Source organism: Lissotriton vulgaris, chromosome 10, assembly GCF_964263255.1.
Source record: "Lissotriton vulgaris chromosome 10, aLisVul1.2, whole genome shotgun sequence".
NCBI lineage: Eukaryota > Metazoa > Chordata > Amphibia > Caudata > Salamandridae > Lissotriton > Lissotriton vulgaris.
The window spans coordinates 74586250-74605498 of NC_141698.1; the positions used below are offsets into that span (position 1 = coordinate 74586250).

General features: G+C 40.3%; 1 protein-coding gene across 1 annotated transcript in view; it reads right to left on the reverse strand.

Moving 5' to 3' along the window:
* GNG13 (G protein subunit gamma 13) overlaps nt 1–19249 on the reverse strand; it is a 108470-nt gene that overhangs the window by 42902 nt on the left and 46319 nt on the right. Inside the window, exon 2 of the mRNA XM_086940534.1 lies at nt 16175–16311. The gene's annotated coding sequence lies outside the window, so the exon portion shown is untranslated. The remainder of the gene's footprint in view (nt 1–16174; nt 16312–19249) is intronic.

The window sequence follows — 19249 nt, forward strand, 5'->3', positions numbered from 1 at the left end:
CGTCAGCATCTAGGACCAATGCTTGGCTCCGTAAACAAAATTCTAAATGAATATGAGTCTGAGACACAGAAAGAGGGAGATGAAAAAGTGCCTACAAGAGCTTACCTTGTATCATGTGTATCCAGGCTTTGAATTTAACTGGGAAAACTTCTCATCTATATTGTGTGCCAATGACATCTAGAGCAATGGTTTTATTGAAAGGTATGAGAAGTTTCTAGAGAAGCGAGTAAGCGCAAATATCAACTGGTTTACTTTAGACTTTAATGCTACAAATTGCGACAACTTGGAGCTTCTTTCGTGAGAGATCAGCCCTATGTATTTTATATGAGGTCGCACCTAAGATCTAAGCGTCTGTTAAAGCCAAGAAACCAATATCTCTGGGCTTTGGCGGAAGACCACAAAGTTTTTGTTCGAATGGTGTATCACCAGGATTTCTCTTACAATGTTCACCCCTGGTGTTCAGGGTGTGCTGCAGCCTAGTCTTGGGTAACCTGAAAAGGACAGTATCATCTGCATACTGCATGACACAAGTTTTAGCAGCTTGCAAAACCTAGGAATGTTGGGGGTTTATTTACTAAGATTTTGTAACATGTTTGCATCACAAAATTGAAGCAAATTGGCACGAAAGTCTTATTTCAAATTTACTTTTCAGTGCAAAACAAGTTTGCCTGGCAGGGAGAAATACAAAGTCAGGATTTAAAAGGCAACTCAGTGCTTGGGGCCGTGTGTACTAAAGAGCCTTTATTACTACCCAAAGAAACCCTTTTTAGCAGCCTTATTATTCCAACAGATTGATAAAAAGCAGTAAGGTTCTAAACCTATGCCTTGCAGTTTATATGAAGATCCTCAATGCTGGTTCATAGCTCACTGTGCTATATTAGAGGGCTGCAATGTATGAACCGCAAGTATTAGACAAAACACAGATCTCTCCAGCAAATGCCACCAGAGTTATCTTACCATTACCATTATTCGCTGAAAATTACTGGGCTCACAAAGGTCTCTGCAGCGGATGTCTTAACCCTAAGGTATTTTAAAATGCAGCCCTTGCAACAAATTAAGCCAGAACACATCTACTGTCCCATTTCTCCTTGTTGCCAATTTCTTTCTGACACAGTTTTTTAACAAAAATGTTGAAGTTGACTGTCAGAATGCTTTTCATTACTTCACCCCTCGGGATGTCACCCCCTTTTTGTTGCCGCACCTTGAGACGGATGGGTTCCTGGAGTACAGTTTTTCCAATTCCAGCACCGCGTGGGGCACACACAAGGGCAAGTTTTGGGTGATGAGATAAAAGGAGGCAAGAATATCTTGAAGGTTCTTTTTGATTAAAAAAAAGTGGCGGACCAAGGGGGGGACCAGTGCTACAAGGTCTAAGCGACAGTCTGGATAGCATTACAAAGTGACTTATAGTTTTGAAAGCTGCCTTCATGACCCCTGACCCTTTGGGTCACAAGGGAAGTGTCAGGGGTAGCAAATGACAAAGATAGGCAAACTTGGCCCTCCTTGATACCCCAAATTGATGTATTATGTAGGTAAAAGCAGCTCAGATGGATTATTTTTTGGGTCATTTATTTTTAGTGATACAACATAACATTTGTGTAGCTAGTATGAAAATAGATCACAAACAGTTGTTAATAGTCATATTTTAAACACATCCTATAAGGTACATTGTGTTGCTGTGATAGTTCATGTGAACTTTTCTATTTAAAAGAAAGTCAGACTTAAAGAAAGCTTTAAGTTGTGACACAATTCGTTTTCCATACTCACAATATATACACAAATCTTGTAGACATCAAAATAAGTGTTGTCCTTAATGTTCTGCAGTGCTCACACATGTGATGCAAAAAGCTACAAGTAAATGAAACCTAACTCAAGCACATAAATATATAGCAGTGACAGGTAATAGTTGATATTAAGCAGAGTCCTCATGAAGGACTATCAAGACGACTTTGTTATGGTATGCCATTAGTCTAATTTAATCATGTCAATGACGTTTCGACCCAAATGTTAAGCACCAGGTCATCAACAGGATGTTAAGGAGTAGCTAATGTGCACCGAGTTTCCGATATCAATGACAGCCTTAAGGGATTCGTGCAGATGCAATAGCTCAATCGTCAAAGGAATCTAATTTCAGTTTTCAGTTCATTAAAGGCATACATCATTGTAGTGGTATTTGAGCGATGGAAAAATCACATGACTTGAATGAACATTGCACACTGGTTGAAATTTCAGTTCGGGAGCAAACACATATTTGTGTATGTGTCAGAATGACCATGGTTCTCAGAACAAAGAACACAATGTTGAGTTACAAAATAGTTTAAAGAGTTGCATGTGAGATCGGTGTTCCTGGGTAGTGAGCGCGGAGTTATAGGGCAATAGTATAGAAGTTCTAGAGCCACTAGTCATGATCTGTGTATCACATCACTGATTGTGTAAGTACAATCATGGAATCAGGAATGTGGCTCAGGGCTAATGAGAAAGGTTAACCAGTGAAAGGTGATAGGGACTGAGAGGTTAATAATTAGAGGTCAGAGCTCTGTGAGGTTAGAAATGGGAGCAGGACTTCTGGTTTAGGTGTCTGGATTTATGGGTCAGGGATTGTGACAGAAGATGGCATTGGTAAATAGATTGGATAGGCAATGCTCGCTGTTAAGCTGTATTGCATGGCGAAAACGCTGGAGCCAAATGTAGCAAAATGTTCATTTTATTTGTAGGAAACAGATACCTCTCACAAAAGTCTTTCAACTCTTAGGCTGACCATTACAGTTGGTTGATAATGTTCACTACTCTGGCCTAAAATGTAGTTGGAGGGAAACATGAGATGCCCAAATAATTACCTGTGTTGCCTCACCACCTTGGCAAAAACTAAAAAGGTGATGAGAGTAATTCTTGAATTAAACTCAGACACTGGTAATAACTCTGGATAGAACCTGGCCTCATAGTTCAGGCTGGACTGTATCTACTGGAGCAAAACTAAGCTGATTCGCGTACAGACTGTCTCTGTCTAGAGTGGTATGGCTGGCAGAAAACAACAGACTTGATTTGAGCTTTTTGTCAACTTTCCTCTTTTATTCTATGTTGAGAAATCTGTGGTTGAAAGTTATTCTTACAATTAAGAATACTAGATTAACTATAAAAGACTTTAACATCAGTGATAGAACTGAGATCTCTCATATCCTGTTTCATTATACAAATTTCATAAGTAGTGCCTGTCAGGACCGAAGAAAGGTGAGTGTCTAAAGTAAGGTGATTACTGTGATATGTGCGTGTAATATGTAATTTCACTTCTCAGATATGGATTTAGATAGTCATTGGATTGGAATGATTCCGTCTATTTTATACATGTGCACATGTTTTTAAAAATCACCAAAGGGGCTGGAACTTTCCAATAGGAAAATGTAATAAAGTTTAGTATTTTAAAAAAAAGAAAAGAAACAACACACTAACTCCTAATGATTAATTGTAAATTAATTTCAAAACATAAAAAACTTTTTTTGCAATACTTTAAAATGAAAATCACTCACCCTCAATAAGATTTTTATTTAAACTTCATTTGTAAACAAACAAGGTTAAAAGTTATGTTTATAGCAATGTTAATAATTTGTAGAAGTTTGTAAGCTAACTTTTATTTAATTTATTTTAAATCTAAGTATATTACATAAAAAATATAACATATAGCATTAATTATAGTTATTTATTTACTTAATTTGTTAATATGTATATTTTAAAAATATTATTTATTTTATTTCATATGGATTATTAGTGTTATAGCCTGTCTTATGTTTCTATGGAAGTGTGTTGCAGTACAGTGTTTGGGGATGTGTGATATCTGATTTATTCTAAAGCTAGGCTGGAGCATATTTAAGTCTTTTTTTCACTATCAGGGCTGAAGTAGAATTAGTAGTACATTTTGAAAACAGCTATTTTCTTAACTTTATGTGGGTGGGTGTTTTGTGTTAGCCTGCCCCCCAAATCCCTCTTTCAATTTCCCTTAAAGTCCCCATTTAGGAGTAATTAGTCCCCATTTTCTTACCACTCCTCTTTGTGTCTCCCAGTTTTACTACTAAATCCCATACTTATGTAATGGCGATCTCTGCCATTAAGGCAGATATCTCCGTACAGAAAACATAAGAGAGGTGAAGGTAGAGGTCTCTAGCTATAGGTCTGTGGACTGCATTTTACAGTACTTGAAGTAGCACTATAGGAGTACTACTTTACATACTTCAAAATGCCCTTTAGGAATCGAGCTCTATGTATCTCTTTTTAAGATGTGTTCAGTTCTAAAGCCAGAAGACAGTGAAAAACTAGCTGTGAGCAAAATAGCTATTTGTTTAAAAAATAGTATGCGTAATGCTCATGAAAAATATGTATTTTATACATGGGTGGCCAATTGCAAGAAACTATTAAGCGGTGTATGCGTTTGCGTACAAAATTCACACAAGATACCGGCTCAATGTATTATTGGTGTAGTATCTAAAATCACATAGTGAATGTTGCTAGTGCAGTGCATGGAACACCACAAACACCAGATCTCAAAGTTCATGGAAAAAATTGTCTGTAGGCATCAAATCACCCACAAGCGAACATTATGGGATCAACAGGAGCACATAGAAAAACAAAAATGACCTGAAATAAGGCTATCTCAGTCATTGAGATTTAAATGATATTAAGCTAGCATAATCAAAATTAACACAGCCTTATGAATAACATAGTATTTAAAATACATTTACCAGATGCCTCCCTGTCAACAGTGCCACCATCTACCACTGGTGGAATTTATTTTAATAACCCAATGCATTTCGGGAGATGTTGTCCTGACTCCCCTCAACTAAACCACATGGACTAGATAGAGTTCTAGATCACAATTGTTTGTAGAAAGACATACTCAACTGGAAATTAGATATCCACAATGATACGGTACAAGTATGGAAACTATACCCTTCTAACAAAAAGGGAAAAGGTCAAATACAAATAAACAAGAAAGGATCCCTTTTGTGTCACAAACTCTTACGGTCCCCACTGTATATTCATATATATCATATATTTGTAAAGGGAAATCAACCATTCACTTTCATCCACTGTGCTATCTTCACACTGAACACTGTTTAATGTACAAATGTCAAATGTATTCAGTATAATCAACCCTTTACATATCCAAAATTAACATCATAATTAAAAACATACTGTATCCAGTATTTCATTAGTATAATAAAGTATTATATCAATTTTTTAAAATGTTTTTAAACCATTGTTCACAATGTATTCAAATTTCATCACTATAAAATATCTTGCTAATACAATAAGCAAATATTTTATTACAAAGAAGAATTACTCTTATCTACACGATTACAAAACTGACTAACTAATATTCAAAGACAAACAAACATCATCACAAGTTGTTGTCGCAGCATTTCAGTGATATTGAGTTTGTTCACCCCACCTTCTTCAGGAAATAATATTATAAGAATTATGTTATCTAAAACAATTTTCAAACATACAGTCTGATAATCAAAAAAGGCAAGTTTACTTAAACAGGCTCAGTATACTAATATACTCACAAATACTCCTCTTACATAACTTACACATTTTCGAACTTGCTCTTACTGTCATTTCTATTTGACCCATTCACATATTCACTCCATGGCCTTGAAGTTAATGTTGGCAAGACCAAGCTGATGGCTTTTTCCTAAAGGCGCAGACCAAGACCAAGGATATTTCTGAACAACAGTGAGCTCGAGGTAGTTAGTGCTTTTACCTACCTTGGGGTTGAGATATCTAGTAAGCCAGGTTGGTCTCACCATATAGAAAAGGCGGTCCTGAGGCATCAGCAGATCTCCGGGGCAATTCGGGTGGAGCAAACAAAATCAAAAGCCAAACCTATAAAACCGGTTCGTCTTGTATATGATGCCAAAGCTATAGGGTCAGCCCTATATGGGGCAGAAGTGTGGGGTTTTGAGAGGCTTCTTCCCTTGCAAACTTCAGAGAATAGGTTTCTAAGGGGAATTACGGGTATTCCCCAGAGTGCGCCATTAATCCCGCTCGGTCTTGATCTAGGGAGGAGATCTGTTAGTGACCGAGCTCGACTAAGGCCTATTCTCTATTGGAGACGGCTATGGACTACCCAAGAGATTCGACATTATGCCGACGGGTTTCTAGCCCTAATCAAAGCAGACACCTTTCACAAAATATCATGGTTGAAGAAACTCAGGGTTGTTCTGGGCGAGCTCGGCCTCCCTAATCTGTGGGATAATCCATCCGGGGAAGTATTCCCAAGTAAAAGCACCATTGAGACCCTGTATTGGGACTACGTAGATGAAAGACTCTGGAGAAGTACAAAATCTGACACAATGGGGGGGGGAGATTTTTGGAAATTAAAATGAGACCTGTATTAGAACAATATTGGGACAGTATCACTGTCCCAATGGACAGGAAGTTATTCTTTCAGCTAAGGTCTGGGTCTCTTCCCCTGAGATCCTTGACGGGTAGATGGCGGAGCTCGAATACCTCATGCTGCTGGGTGTGTGGTGCAACTAATGAAAGCATTGGCCACTTTTTATTCTTGTGCGAGGCCTATGCTATCCCGAGGAGAGTATGGCTGGCCCCAGTTTGTAGAAATCTTGGGGCATCTAGTGGTGTTGAGGGGCTAAGAATCATTTGTACTTCCACCAACATGCCCATTGTCCTGGGAACAGCAAAGTATTTGGGGTGGGCATGGTCCATCAGGCGGAGGGCTATATCTGTTAATACAATTTGATATTTGTTTTAAAAGTTTAAACAATCTTTTTATTGTTAAAGCTTGCACAACTGTTTTAAATGTATTTACATGTATGAAATACTGATTTTAACTAAAATGTATTTTTAAATGTATGCTTGTGCTTTTATGAGAAAATATCTCGAATAAAGCTTTACAACAACATATTCACTCATCACTTCCAGTGGTTAATCACAACATGATTTGTAGAGTGGATATTCTTGTGTGTCTTGAGTATCGTTCCAGAGGTGTCATGTATGTCACGCAGATGGTGCCTTAAGTCTTGGCACACCACTTAAGCCTGACATTGATGCCGAAAAGTGTAATACTGATAAAGTAACTCTTAGAATAATTACCCCAAGTAGACCTCAGGATTATGGGTGGCAGAGAGCACAAATGTCCCTACCACAAGGGAGAGTTATTGAATCTTTAGGGGTGACATGGGGCCATCTGGTGGAGTTTGCTTTCAGTTGGGTGCTCGGTGTGTATGTAGTATGTCATATGAGCCTAGAACACCAAAGTCTTTTAGGTGCTTCAGAATGCAAGGTGGTCTGGAAAGGTAGTGAATTCCAGACCTTCCTGGTCTGTACTGAAAACAAAGCTCTACCAAGGCTTCAAAGTTGGCTAAAATCAGAAGATGTACTGAATCTGAGGTTGCTTCTGTGATGGCATGTACAGAGCCTGAATTGCAGAGAACCTTCGGTCATCAAAGCCTGGTGTGCAACACATAGTGCCTTGAAAAGGATACATATTTCACTCTACTAATTGACCACTAATCCTTTATGGGTTCCGGAGTAGCGTGTTACTTGCCAAAAAAGCTCTTCAACACCCCATCAGGGGTAAAAATAAATATATATATATATATATATATATATATATATATATATATACACATATATATATATACACAACAATACTCGTCTGGCGCAGCCTGCGCCCCCAATTAGTATTTCAATTGGATTTAAGAACGAAGAGTCGAACCCAATACTGGTGCCAAACAGAAAGGTGCTTTATTTACACATATTGCTCAGCCCGTCCGCCATTACGCGTTTCGACTGTCTCCACAGTCTTGGTAAATAAATATATATATATATATATATCTTTGTCCCTTTTCTATCCCTCTGCTACCCTTCTCAATCCATATAACTGACTAACATATTCACCACTCAAATTACTTTCATGTTTCACTATACTAATTCACCACTAATCCTTATGGGTTCCGTAGTACCGTGCTTCAACACTCCATTATGGGTAACAAACGCTACATAAATGCAAACCATTTTTCCCTCTTCTATCCCTCCGCTATCCTTCTCAATGCAAAGAACTGACTACTATCCACCACTCAAATTACTTTCATATTTCACTAGACTAATTCACCACTAATCCTTATGGGTTCCAGAGTAGCATTCCTCTCCCTTTCCACTGTCCCTTAAGCCCCTCTCATGTGCCCGTTTTTAAACTTTATATGCCAGTGTGATTGTTAAAAATCTGAATCTCACATCCTCCCAATCTTACTGACCTAGTTACTCCCCTGCTTCTATCCTTTGATTTCATGCATTTAGCAAATGAGACATAACACCTGAGGCATATTAGGATGGAACAGTGGAGATAGGAAAATGTAAAGCAAGAGTTATGTATGTTTATGTATTGTAACATTCCTGCTATAATTACCATTGCTAAAATTATAATCTTTGGATTGTATTTACATCTGCATTGTTTTATTTTTATTGACCATTTTAAAACCAGAGCCTTGTTATAAGAAAGGACATTTTTAAAGGTTCACATTTTTCATTCCTGACTGCTTATGGTACTAGTTATTGGAGATGCAAATGGCCTTTCACTTGGAACTGATGATATACAAAAGGACAGATCTATCTCTGGGGTCCACTAAACACCACAGCTTTGGGGATCTGTACCTTGCAACACTCGAAAGTGACCCCACTCTTAGCCAAATATAGAAAGAACCCCCCTGGCCATGAAGATGTCTTATAACAACAAGAGCAGGTTGATCCTCCACTCTAGATGCTTCCACTGTCCTTCACAGGCTGTATTGGAAGACAGCCAGGCCCAGGTTTACTATGATTTTGCATCAAGGTGGCATCACTTTTGTGGGGTAGGCGTTACATGGGTGGAGCATGGGCATCCCATGCACTCACTCATGTATTTTGACACAATCCCTGATCTACAAAGACTTGTAAACCTGTGTTTGCGACAAAATGGAACGCCTACCAGACAGAGGCGTAAGGAGGAGAGGTATCTTGATTTCTCTTCGTTACTTTCTCTTTCCATGTGAGATCCAGTCTCAGCACATACAGAAAGAGGAATGTGCCTCTAAGGAATGTTTTTGTGCCAGGATGATATCCCTCTCTGCACAAAAACAAAACTGCCCTTAATGCAGGCACCCTTGCACTATGCTGCAAGGGTGCCTGTGTTGGTGCTAGGCAGCATAGGGTGCGCCAGCCAAGGAGGGAGCAGAGATGCTCCATATCTGTGTAAATATGGAGCATTTCTGATCTCTCCCTTTCACGCAAAGCAGCGCAGCAAGTTCCTTTGCTGCATCTCCTTGCGTGAAATAATAGTGAATATGTCCCCATTGTATGTAAGAGTTAATTTCTTGAATCCTCCTGATCTTAAAATCTCATAGATACCAAGGGCATTATCTACAACAAAGCAACGTAGCGCAGTGCCGCAGGACATTTGGCTGCGCCATGCTGCGTTACTTTGGAAGCAAAGGGATGCGTCTTATCTACAACAATATGACAGATCCCTTGGACTGCCATGCACCAACGTAGGCACCCCTGCACAATGTTGCAAGGGTCCCTGCATTGCGGGGATGATTGTTTTTGTGCAGGAAGGAACACCTTCCTGCCCAAAAACAATCACAAGAGGTGATTTTCTCTTTCTATGCATGCTGCAGAATGCAGCACACATAGAAAGAAAAAAGAATCTCCTTGTTGCGCCTCCCCTGGGAAGCATCCGGGTGCATTTTCAGGTTTATGATTTCTCTTAAATCTGGAAATGCAGCAGAAGCCATGGGTGTTGCATAGGAACACCCACAGCAGCACCCATGGCACGCCCCTTTCATGCAAAGTGCTGCATTTAATGTAGCCGTTTTTACAAGGACACAAAAAGCCACACAGGGAGTAGGGGCAAGATCAGTAGTCTACCAAGAGGGGGATCAGCTGGGGTTGGAGTGTCTGAGCAGCAGGACTTATATTTGTCAGAATTTAATGTGAGCCAATTTCTGTCCTCTTTGGATGCAGAAACATGCCAGATATTTTCAATTAAGGCTGAAACTTCAGGTCAGGCAATGCCAGACTTCCCATCCAAGCCTAATTCAAGAGGAAGATCCACCAAAGTAAAACCATCATGGTACAAGCACCCTACCTTGGAACACACTTGAACGTGACACCTACCATGCCTTCATCAAGGTCTTCAAAACAGTACTCTTCAACAAAGCATGTATTAATGAATACTGTTACACTTGATTATATTCTAAAATGTATTAAAAAAATGATGACACTTAAAGAGGAGTCTTTTGACTACTATTTGAATTTCAACTTGCCCCCCCCCCCCCATGATGCCCCCACTCACCTGTCTGTACACACCAACCAACGACAAACCAAGAGATAGTCCTATATGGGGGTCTCCTGTCCCACCACTAACAGTCCAAACATGCCAGTACTGCAAATATGTTTAGAAGATTTTATTCTATACTAATTCTAAAAATTCTAACTTGTCTGTTCAGACTTTACCTTGATGTGTAACGTCTATGTACTAAATAGCTCACTCTAAATTCCCAGACCCTTTTAATCCTTTCTCCACCTGTAACCCTCTTCTCTTCCACCATATCCCCACCTCTGCCATTCCAGATCCTCGTCACTATATCTATACGTTTCTCCTTTCATAAACGTTGTGTTGCTCACTTCCTTCCTTCCACCTATTACCTTCTTTCATAAGGTTTCTAAACCTGTTATCACTGTTTTTAGTCTGGATGGTTCAATTCTGTAGCTATTGCCCTCTCATTTTCTGCTTCCTTTCTTTCGTTCAGTATGAATAGGATTTGTCTCATTTGTAGTTCAAAGTGAAGCACAATACCTGTCTTAAGATGGAAATGAGACATATAAAACACATAAAAAGTAAATTTTTAAAAAATTGATGCGTTTCTAAATATGAAATAAACACATAAGATGGCACAAATTCTACAGGGCATTAGGGTCCCTCTATTAAATGCTTTCAGCAAGCAGGTGTGCCAGAAGTTGTTGTGGGGCCCCGGTAACTAAATTCATGCAGAGCCCTTCTCTGGTGTTTGAGCCCCTCAGTTTAAAAAAAGACAATCTCCTCCTGAGATAGGATTTGCTCCTACATGTGGTGGTTGCCTGCCTCATTGTTTACATCTAACATAAGCAGGCTATGCTTGATTTAGATATATATAAACAAATTTAGAAATGGCAGTACGGGGCCCTCAAAAGAACAGGGCCTGTGTCAATACAGCCCCGGCTGCTCCTTCCTTGTGATTACCCTGGGGATGCAATCCATTAGACCTACTAGTTTGGATGGGCCTACTACCCTCCCTCATCAGTCTTTCCCAATGAGTCCCTGGCAGAGTGTGAATAAGTCATCCTTTTGCCCTGATCGTCCCTATTTTGTTGCCTGATAATGTTGTTTACTGACTCAGATTGTGTACTGGGCTATGCTCTCCCGGCCCAGGTACAGGGCCAGGGCCAGTGCTCTGTTTAAAACATATATGGTAATTAGGTGTAATTACAATTGGTTCTGAAACTACCTGTAAGTCCCTAGTATATGGTAGGGCATGTAGGTTTAGAGACCCTGGTGGATTTAATGCACTTAAGTGTGCACTGTTGTGATGTCCACTGTCATTTTAAAACCAGCCCTGCTTTGCAGGTTGGTTTTAGATAAACTATTTCCAAATTCAACTTTGGAATTAAAAGTACTTTCAAAGTCTAAAACGACCTTTTTATTGCATATAATTCACTCCTAAGGTCTGCCCTGGGCGCCCCAATGGTAGGGTGCCTTGTATTTAAAAGCAGAGACATTATAAAATGTTTTATATGCTTTGATGTGGAAAAAACTGCCAATCTCGTTTCCCCTTTGTAGTGTGCTAGCTCCATAGGCTAACATGGCAGAGCTTTATTAAACTTTTATAAAGCTTAACTTTTGACAGGAGTGAGCTACAACAATAATTCAAAGTATCAAAATAACAGTTACAATAAGCCAACCAACTTTCCAAGGTTAAATTTTTTATAAATATTGCAGGAAAAAAGTTACAGAACTTGCTTTCCTGAAGTTACCAAAAACAGCGCTGTAGCTGCCTCTTCTGATTGGTCATTCTTTGACAGGCTGAGCCAAGCTCCTGATTAGGTGTGAAGTGGCCTGGGATGAAATAAAGGAATCATCTGGCGGGAGGAGATCTGCTGCTGCAGATGCCAGGACAGGAAAGGGGCTGGTTAGCCAGACTGGTCTTCAAAGGAAGAAAGACAGATAGTACAGGAACCAGGCCCACCCCCACTTCCTGCATCCCGAGCCAGATGGGAGACCCTATAATTGAATTAGAAGAGGGGCTAAAAGGGGAGTGTTGAGAAAAGTTAGCCACGCCCATGGTTTTGGGTTAGCCACACCTGAACATCCAGGAGAGATTTTTTCTATTTTTATTTTTAGTAAATAGTTCACTCTGGGAGAAACAAATCCCATACTTCTAAGGAAGTGGTAATCACAGAGGGTGACAACTTGAACCCCATTGGTTAGGGGTGCCCCCTTCTTGCCAGCCCAGAAACTGCAATAAATATAGGAGAACTACACAGCACCTCAGATCCATTCCTAGAGACAGCAAGAGAAGATGGATAGCCCAGCTGAACCCCTGGTCTGCACCAAGAGAGGACTGCACTCACAATGACTGTACCTGCTGCATACACTGGACTTCAAAAAGAGGACTTTGCCTTGCTTCAAAAGATTAAGGAGTGGACTCCCTGACAGCAACAGGTAGAAAAGAGGTAAAAGAAGTCACCTGCAACAACTCCATCAAAGACAATCCAGCTGACCAGCTCACCTGGACTTTAAAGGATTTGACTAGGGGCATTGTGGAAACTGTAGTCCCAAACCTTAAAGAGGCAAAACAGAGCTTCTGGATCCTTGGCTGGTGTTGTGGATCCTCAGAGACCCTCAAGAGACATTCTGCAAGAAGATCCAGAAGTTTGAGAACATTTGGACAACTTTTGTGAAAAAGCTCCATAATTTCACAGACCTCGATGACAAGACTTTATTTGTGAATGTGGTGTTATAGTAGGCACCTACCTGCACCTACTAATAAATGACCTTCCAATACAGAGGGTGTAAAAAATTAACTACATGCCCTTGAAAAATGGTGTTGCTCTCTCCATCAATACCATGCATATTAATGAGACAGGAAGTGTTTCTTGGAACTTGAGGGCTTGATAAAATTACTTATTCTTCTAAGCATCCAGGTTGACTGAGCTGATTGATTACAAGGACTATAGGAATGGTGTGGGATCCAACAGCCAAAGCACCGTTCCTTTTGGACTCCCACCCAAAAAGAAATGAAGGTAATATCCAAGGACTTCTGGATGCTGGGAGGCTATGAATGAGAGCTGGACTGGTGGCATTGCCCAGTGCAGGTGCTATATCTTGGGGAGCCATTATGATTATCCATGTATATGTGGGTGGTAACAGTGAACTGAAGATTACTGATAGCTGTATCAGTAATTCCAGGCTCTGGTTATTCCACTATAGTCTGGCATGGACAACGTGCCCTGTGCTCAGTGGGTGTTATCTAAATAGAAGCCAGACAAAGGGTACCTGTAGGAGTAGAAGGTGAAGTCTTGTGGATTAAGAGGAGGGAAGACTAGTTTTTGAAAATTAGTAACCCTAGTGGCTCAAAAAATCAATGTAAATGTTAATGTAGAACCACAGCAGAGCGAATAGGACACTTTACCCCACACACTTCTACTCCACGTGCCATTACCCCGCAGTTTTTACACTGCAAAATCTTTTACAACGCAGGGCTTTATAAATTGCAATCCCTTACAATGCATTCCCCATTACAACACAATTTACTATTCTAACTCCACGGGGTGTTACTTTGAGGAATGTGTTGTGATAGTTTGCGGTGTAAAGCCCTGCATTGTAAAAGATTTTGCGGTGTAAAAAATGCGGGGTAATGGCATGCGGAGTAACACATGCAGCGTAAAGGATGTTTCAATAGCACAGCTGGCTTTAGCTCTCATCTTATACTTTGTGAAATTCACAAAAACATGTTTTTCTAATCGTATCGATGTGTTCAATATGTATCAAAGGCATAATTTGTCTCATTTTTCTCCTATTGCCTCCACGGCATGACTGGTTAGTCCCCCAGAAGCTCAGGTCTAGTGGGCCACAGTTTTATGATAATGGGTGACTACTGGCCCAATGGGATGCATAATCATTGAAAGGCAAGAGAGTGCCCCAAGAGGCAGTTACACAGGTCTGCGGCTGCAGCCATGCCTTAAGAGTCACCAAGACAGCACCTGTTTCTGAGGAGGGCTGTCAGAGAGGCTTCCTAGCACCCAGTGCTGCTGCTGATGTGATCCCAGTGGACTGGAGAAACAGAGACGACTCAATGCGTTTGACAGCTCTGTTGACCAGGCAACATCCCTACAGGGCTTGTGTGGTTTTGCTAACCTTAGTGGGTTCCATGTGAGGATTTTTTTTAGCTTTATTCTGGATCACAATGGATGATAGTACTTGTACGGGCATATTACCAAGCAATAGCGATAATTATCGCTATTGCTTGGTTCGGGACAAAAATTTACCGCTGAGCTGCGGCGATTTTTAACGCAAATAAACCTTGGTATTACCAAGGTTTATCGCAAATGCGATAAAAATCGGCCGCAATGCATGAATATCGCTGAAAAGTCAGCAATATTCATGCATTACCAAGCTAATGCTCTTAGCCATGTTATCCACCTCCCATTGGATAACATGGCTAGGAACTGCTCAGGGCAGGTGTTAGCTTTTGGAGATATTCGCGCTTAGCGCGAATATCTCTAAAAGTTGGTAATAGGAGATAGCGATGTTAGCGACTGTTTCCTGTCGCTAGCATCTTGGCACGCCCACTTTGCATGTCATTAGTGATAAATATCACTGACATGTAAAGTGGGGCCCAAGATGGTCGCTATCTCCTACTAGCTGTCGCTAACTGGTGTTAGCGACAGCTAGGTAATAGGGAGATCATTTTATCTCTGCTTTCTTGGCTTTTAAAGCCAAAAAAGCGGAGATAAACCCCCTTGATAATATGCCCCCTAGTCCTTCTTGTTTCACAATGACTGAAGAGCAGACCCCGTATTATAGTTGCAAAAAAGATGGCTTCTTTTCTGCGCTCTTATTATATGTTTGAGTTATAATGGTCCTGAACAATCAATGGCGAGTGGTCACCTGTTTGATTATGTGTGTGCATGCATTTGTGTGTGAGTGGGACATGTGTCACATATTGTATGGGAGCGTGCGCATGTCAGAGATTGATGTAGTTATATGCAAGTCAGTGTTTCCATAGGAAAAGCTTTTTTTTTGTTTTGCTTATAACTTTGGCGCCATTTGACAAATGTGCACAAAACTTTCCAAAAAACATTCCTCCACAGCAGATCCTTCCTGGCCAGTTTCGAGGTGATCCATCAAGTGGGGCTAATAAAAAGTAGGGTCCCAAAACACATTTGATCGCTGGATAAATAAAGGAAGCATGGAAAGTCCAACAGGGCCAGTGATATTAGGATCCATTGATTGTAAAGATTCTATAGATAATCACATCCTATTACTTGGGTGAAGGATAGTTTGCAGTAGCTATTTGGATGTTTAGACACAAGCATCCAACATGTTGAGGACAATTAGAGGGGTGATAACATCCACTTCAGATCTCGAAAGAAAAAAAACTTGGCGAATATAACAAGGACCATATTCAGACTGTTATTTCAACCCTCCCTGTCCCTCTTTTTTCAATTTTTTTTTACTTCCACTATATTTGATTTTCCATTCACTAAAACTTGTTTAGCCTTCTTAGCTTCACAAAATGTCTACATTTTTCAAAATTTCCGAATAACACAATTGTATATCCATTAATCAGCCATTCTATAATTGAACTAATATTTTTTTTTAATCACGATTTAAAACATTTATAGCATTTAAAAACGATCTGAGTCGGATCTCCAGATAAAATTGCTAAATTATTCGAGTCATTATATTCTGTAAATTTCAAAAACAAATTATCCAAGTACATTTCTGTAATTTTTCTACTTTCTTTGCATGGAAGAGTCTGTGTGTCCGAAAACACTGAGTCACAATGCCAGAATGTATGACCTAAATTCAGGTAAGACCCCCAAGATCTCTGTCTTTCCCACTCACTTGTGCCTGACTTACCTGCTTGTTCGTGCTGGCTTCTCGCCTGGTATGATGTACAAAGACTGCCTGCAGCCGGGTTGTGGCAGAGCAGATTCTGGGCCTCCCCTGCTTTGCATAGACACTTGCACCAGAGTTAGGATTCAAACGCGGTGATCCTGAAATGCAAAGCACAAGCCAATTTTGCATTTACATTTGATCATTTGTGTGAAGGTCGAGAGCGGTATTCAAATAGGCAACCTGATGGCACTGGTCATGGACCAGGTGCAACCTTCTGCACCTGCAGTCTTGAGTCCAACCAACCCCTCCTATTTCCACCATCCTACACTCCCTGTCTCTATCTCATGTTCTCGTTTTCATCCCTGCTTGCTTCCTTCTCCTCCTCTTTTCTCTTTTCATTCCGTTCTCTTGCTCTCGGTCAAATCTAATGATAAAAAAATAAGTCCTGGTCCCGAAAAAAGGAGTGTCACGCCCAACCCTTACAACCACCGGCACAAATTAAGGACTGCACAGGGCCTGGTCTCTTTCAGAAGCCACTGGAATTGCTCATTGTTTGTTCTAGTTCTTACAGTTCGGACACACTTTCCTTGGAATGGCTTCTCTACACAGACATGCAGGGTACAGAACACACTGGAGATCAGCACACGCGTGTTAAAGGCCTGCTGCTGGCTGAAATATGTGGGGACCAGCAGGTCATGCTAGACAGACTTAACAGTACATGCTTTCGAGGTCAGTCTATTTAGCACCATCAACTTGGGCATGGGTAACATCTAAAATAGTGCTTAGAAGAGGCATAATTATTGTATGAGGTGCATTATAAAAAAAATACTTATTATCCAATTACTGTCTGGCTTACATTCAGACAAGGCAATTCTGGTTTAGGTGCACATTTCAAAATAAGGGGACATTAAGAGCTACTTACCTCCTTCTTGTGCCCACCATGGCTATGAAGTTAACAAAAAGTACTGTGTAGAGATCTCAGAGGAGTGTAAAGAGCATTTTTAACAACATGAATATTCCCCAAATTGAATTTAGTATGTTTTCCCAGGAGAAATGGCTTATTGCCAGAGGGTAATTTCAGAACTAGTGCCAAGAAAACCCGACTTCCACACTGGCCCGGAAGCAATGCTACAGTGGGTATTTCATGGGAAGCTCTAGCAGATGCTGACTCTTCAAACCTTGGGAAGGGTCTATTTCCCCTATCTTCGGACTCTTTCATTCCCAGTCTTATTTTTCATGCTGATAATTTTGAGGTTTTTATTGTCTTCTTCACTGTTATACAACCAGCACTTGATTCATGTTCTCTTCCTTCACAGCAGCCCTTCCAAAGCACAAATTCATCACCCATGCATGACTGATTCCTTTTTACTTTAATGTTTAGGTATGGCTGCAAAGAACTTTAGCTGTCTGGACCTCACGTCATCAATTATTCAAACAAGTACAATAGGGAGTACAGAGGGAGAGAGAAGGCTTTGCATTAATCCCCCTCAGCCAGTGGTTTTCATGGTTTGCCATTTCCTGTATGGACAGTTTGTCAAGGCAATGGTATTTCATAGTTATTTACATTGTCCCATGTGTATTACCATTTCGTTTTTGATGATGGGGCTGTTACAGTAGAATCATTGTCTGCTCTTTGGTGTATTCAAGTTACCAATGCAACATTTGAATTACTGTTTTACGGCTTTTTGTGCAAGCAGTGCTAGTTGTTTGTATACCTAAACCTGGTATAAAGAGACAGAACTATTTACTAATTGCCCTTGCACATACATTTGTTTTACTTTGCTGACATGACAGCATGTTGATGGAGTTAATTTATTTTCAAGATGCAAAGATGTATGCACACATATGTTTTCTTAAGTAAAAATACGGACCTCTTGTTAAAAGTAGCCATTATGCAATATTTTGCTGGATATATGTGTTAAGTTTAAAAATGATAGGGTAAACTTCAACTTCTCACTTCTTTTCATAACACTATTATTTGAGGATAGAGTTTAACTCTTCTAATATAGATTGTTCATCATAGGGGCTCTACTCCCAGCTTCCTTATTGTTGTAGCCCAAGGTGTTGTGGGATTTTCTTTGCGGGACAGCTGGAGGCAATACACAACAAAATCACCCAACTCTTACCAAACACTTCCCTAAACAAAAAGGCACCCCTATTATCTTTGCCAGTGCTTGTTCTTCTTTTTCCTCTGGCAGTAATCCCAATGCCATGACATTGTTGACCCTTTCTGATTTCACACACACTTCCTCTGACTAATGAGAACCTCAGAACCAAAACAGAAAGGATGGCCATATTCTAAAAGCTCTATGATGCCATGCAAATGGTAGAAACATATAAAAACACAAATGGTGGCTATGCTCACAACAATTGCACATCCAATATTAGCACTTTGTTAGGGATGTTGTATCAAGCACAATGGGGCATATTACCAAGCAATAGCGATAATTATCGCTATTGCTTGGTTAGCGTGAAAAAATTATCGCAGCGGCGATTTTTATCGCAGCTAAACCTTGGTATTACCAAGGTTTATCGCAAATGCGATAAAAATCGGCCGCAATGCATGAATATCGCTGAAAAGTCAGCGATATTCATGCATTAGCGAGCTAATGCTCTTAGCCATGTTATCCACCTCCCATTGGATAACATGGCTAAGAACTGCTCAGGGCAGGTGTTAGCTTTTGGAGATATTCGCGCTTAGCGCGAATATCTCCAAAAGTTGGTAATGGGAGATAGCGATGTTAGCGACTGTTTCCAGTCGCTAACATCTTGGCATGCCCACTTTGCATGTCATTAGTGATAAATATCACTGACATGCAAAGCGGGGCCCAAGATGGTCGCTATCTCCTACTAGCTGTCGCTAACTGGTGTTAGTGACAGCTAGGTAATAGGGAGATAATTTTATCTCCGCTTTCTTGGCTTTTAAAGCCAAAAAAGCGGAGATAAACCCCCTTGATAATATGCCCCAATATCTTTCCGTGTGGGGTAAAGGTGCTATCATGGTTCTAAAAAACCCTGCCACCTAGGGTGTCTACCTGACGCGGTCCTTGATCAAAACTATGCAAAGTACTGAAGCACACTCAAGAAGTCTATGCA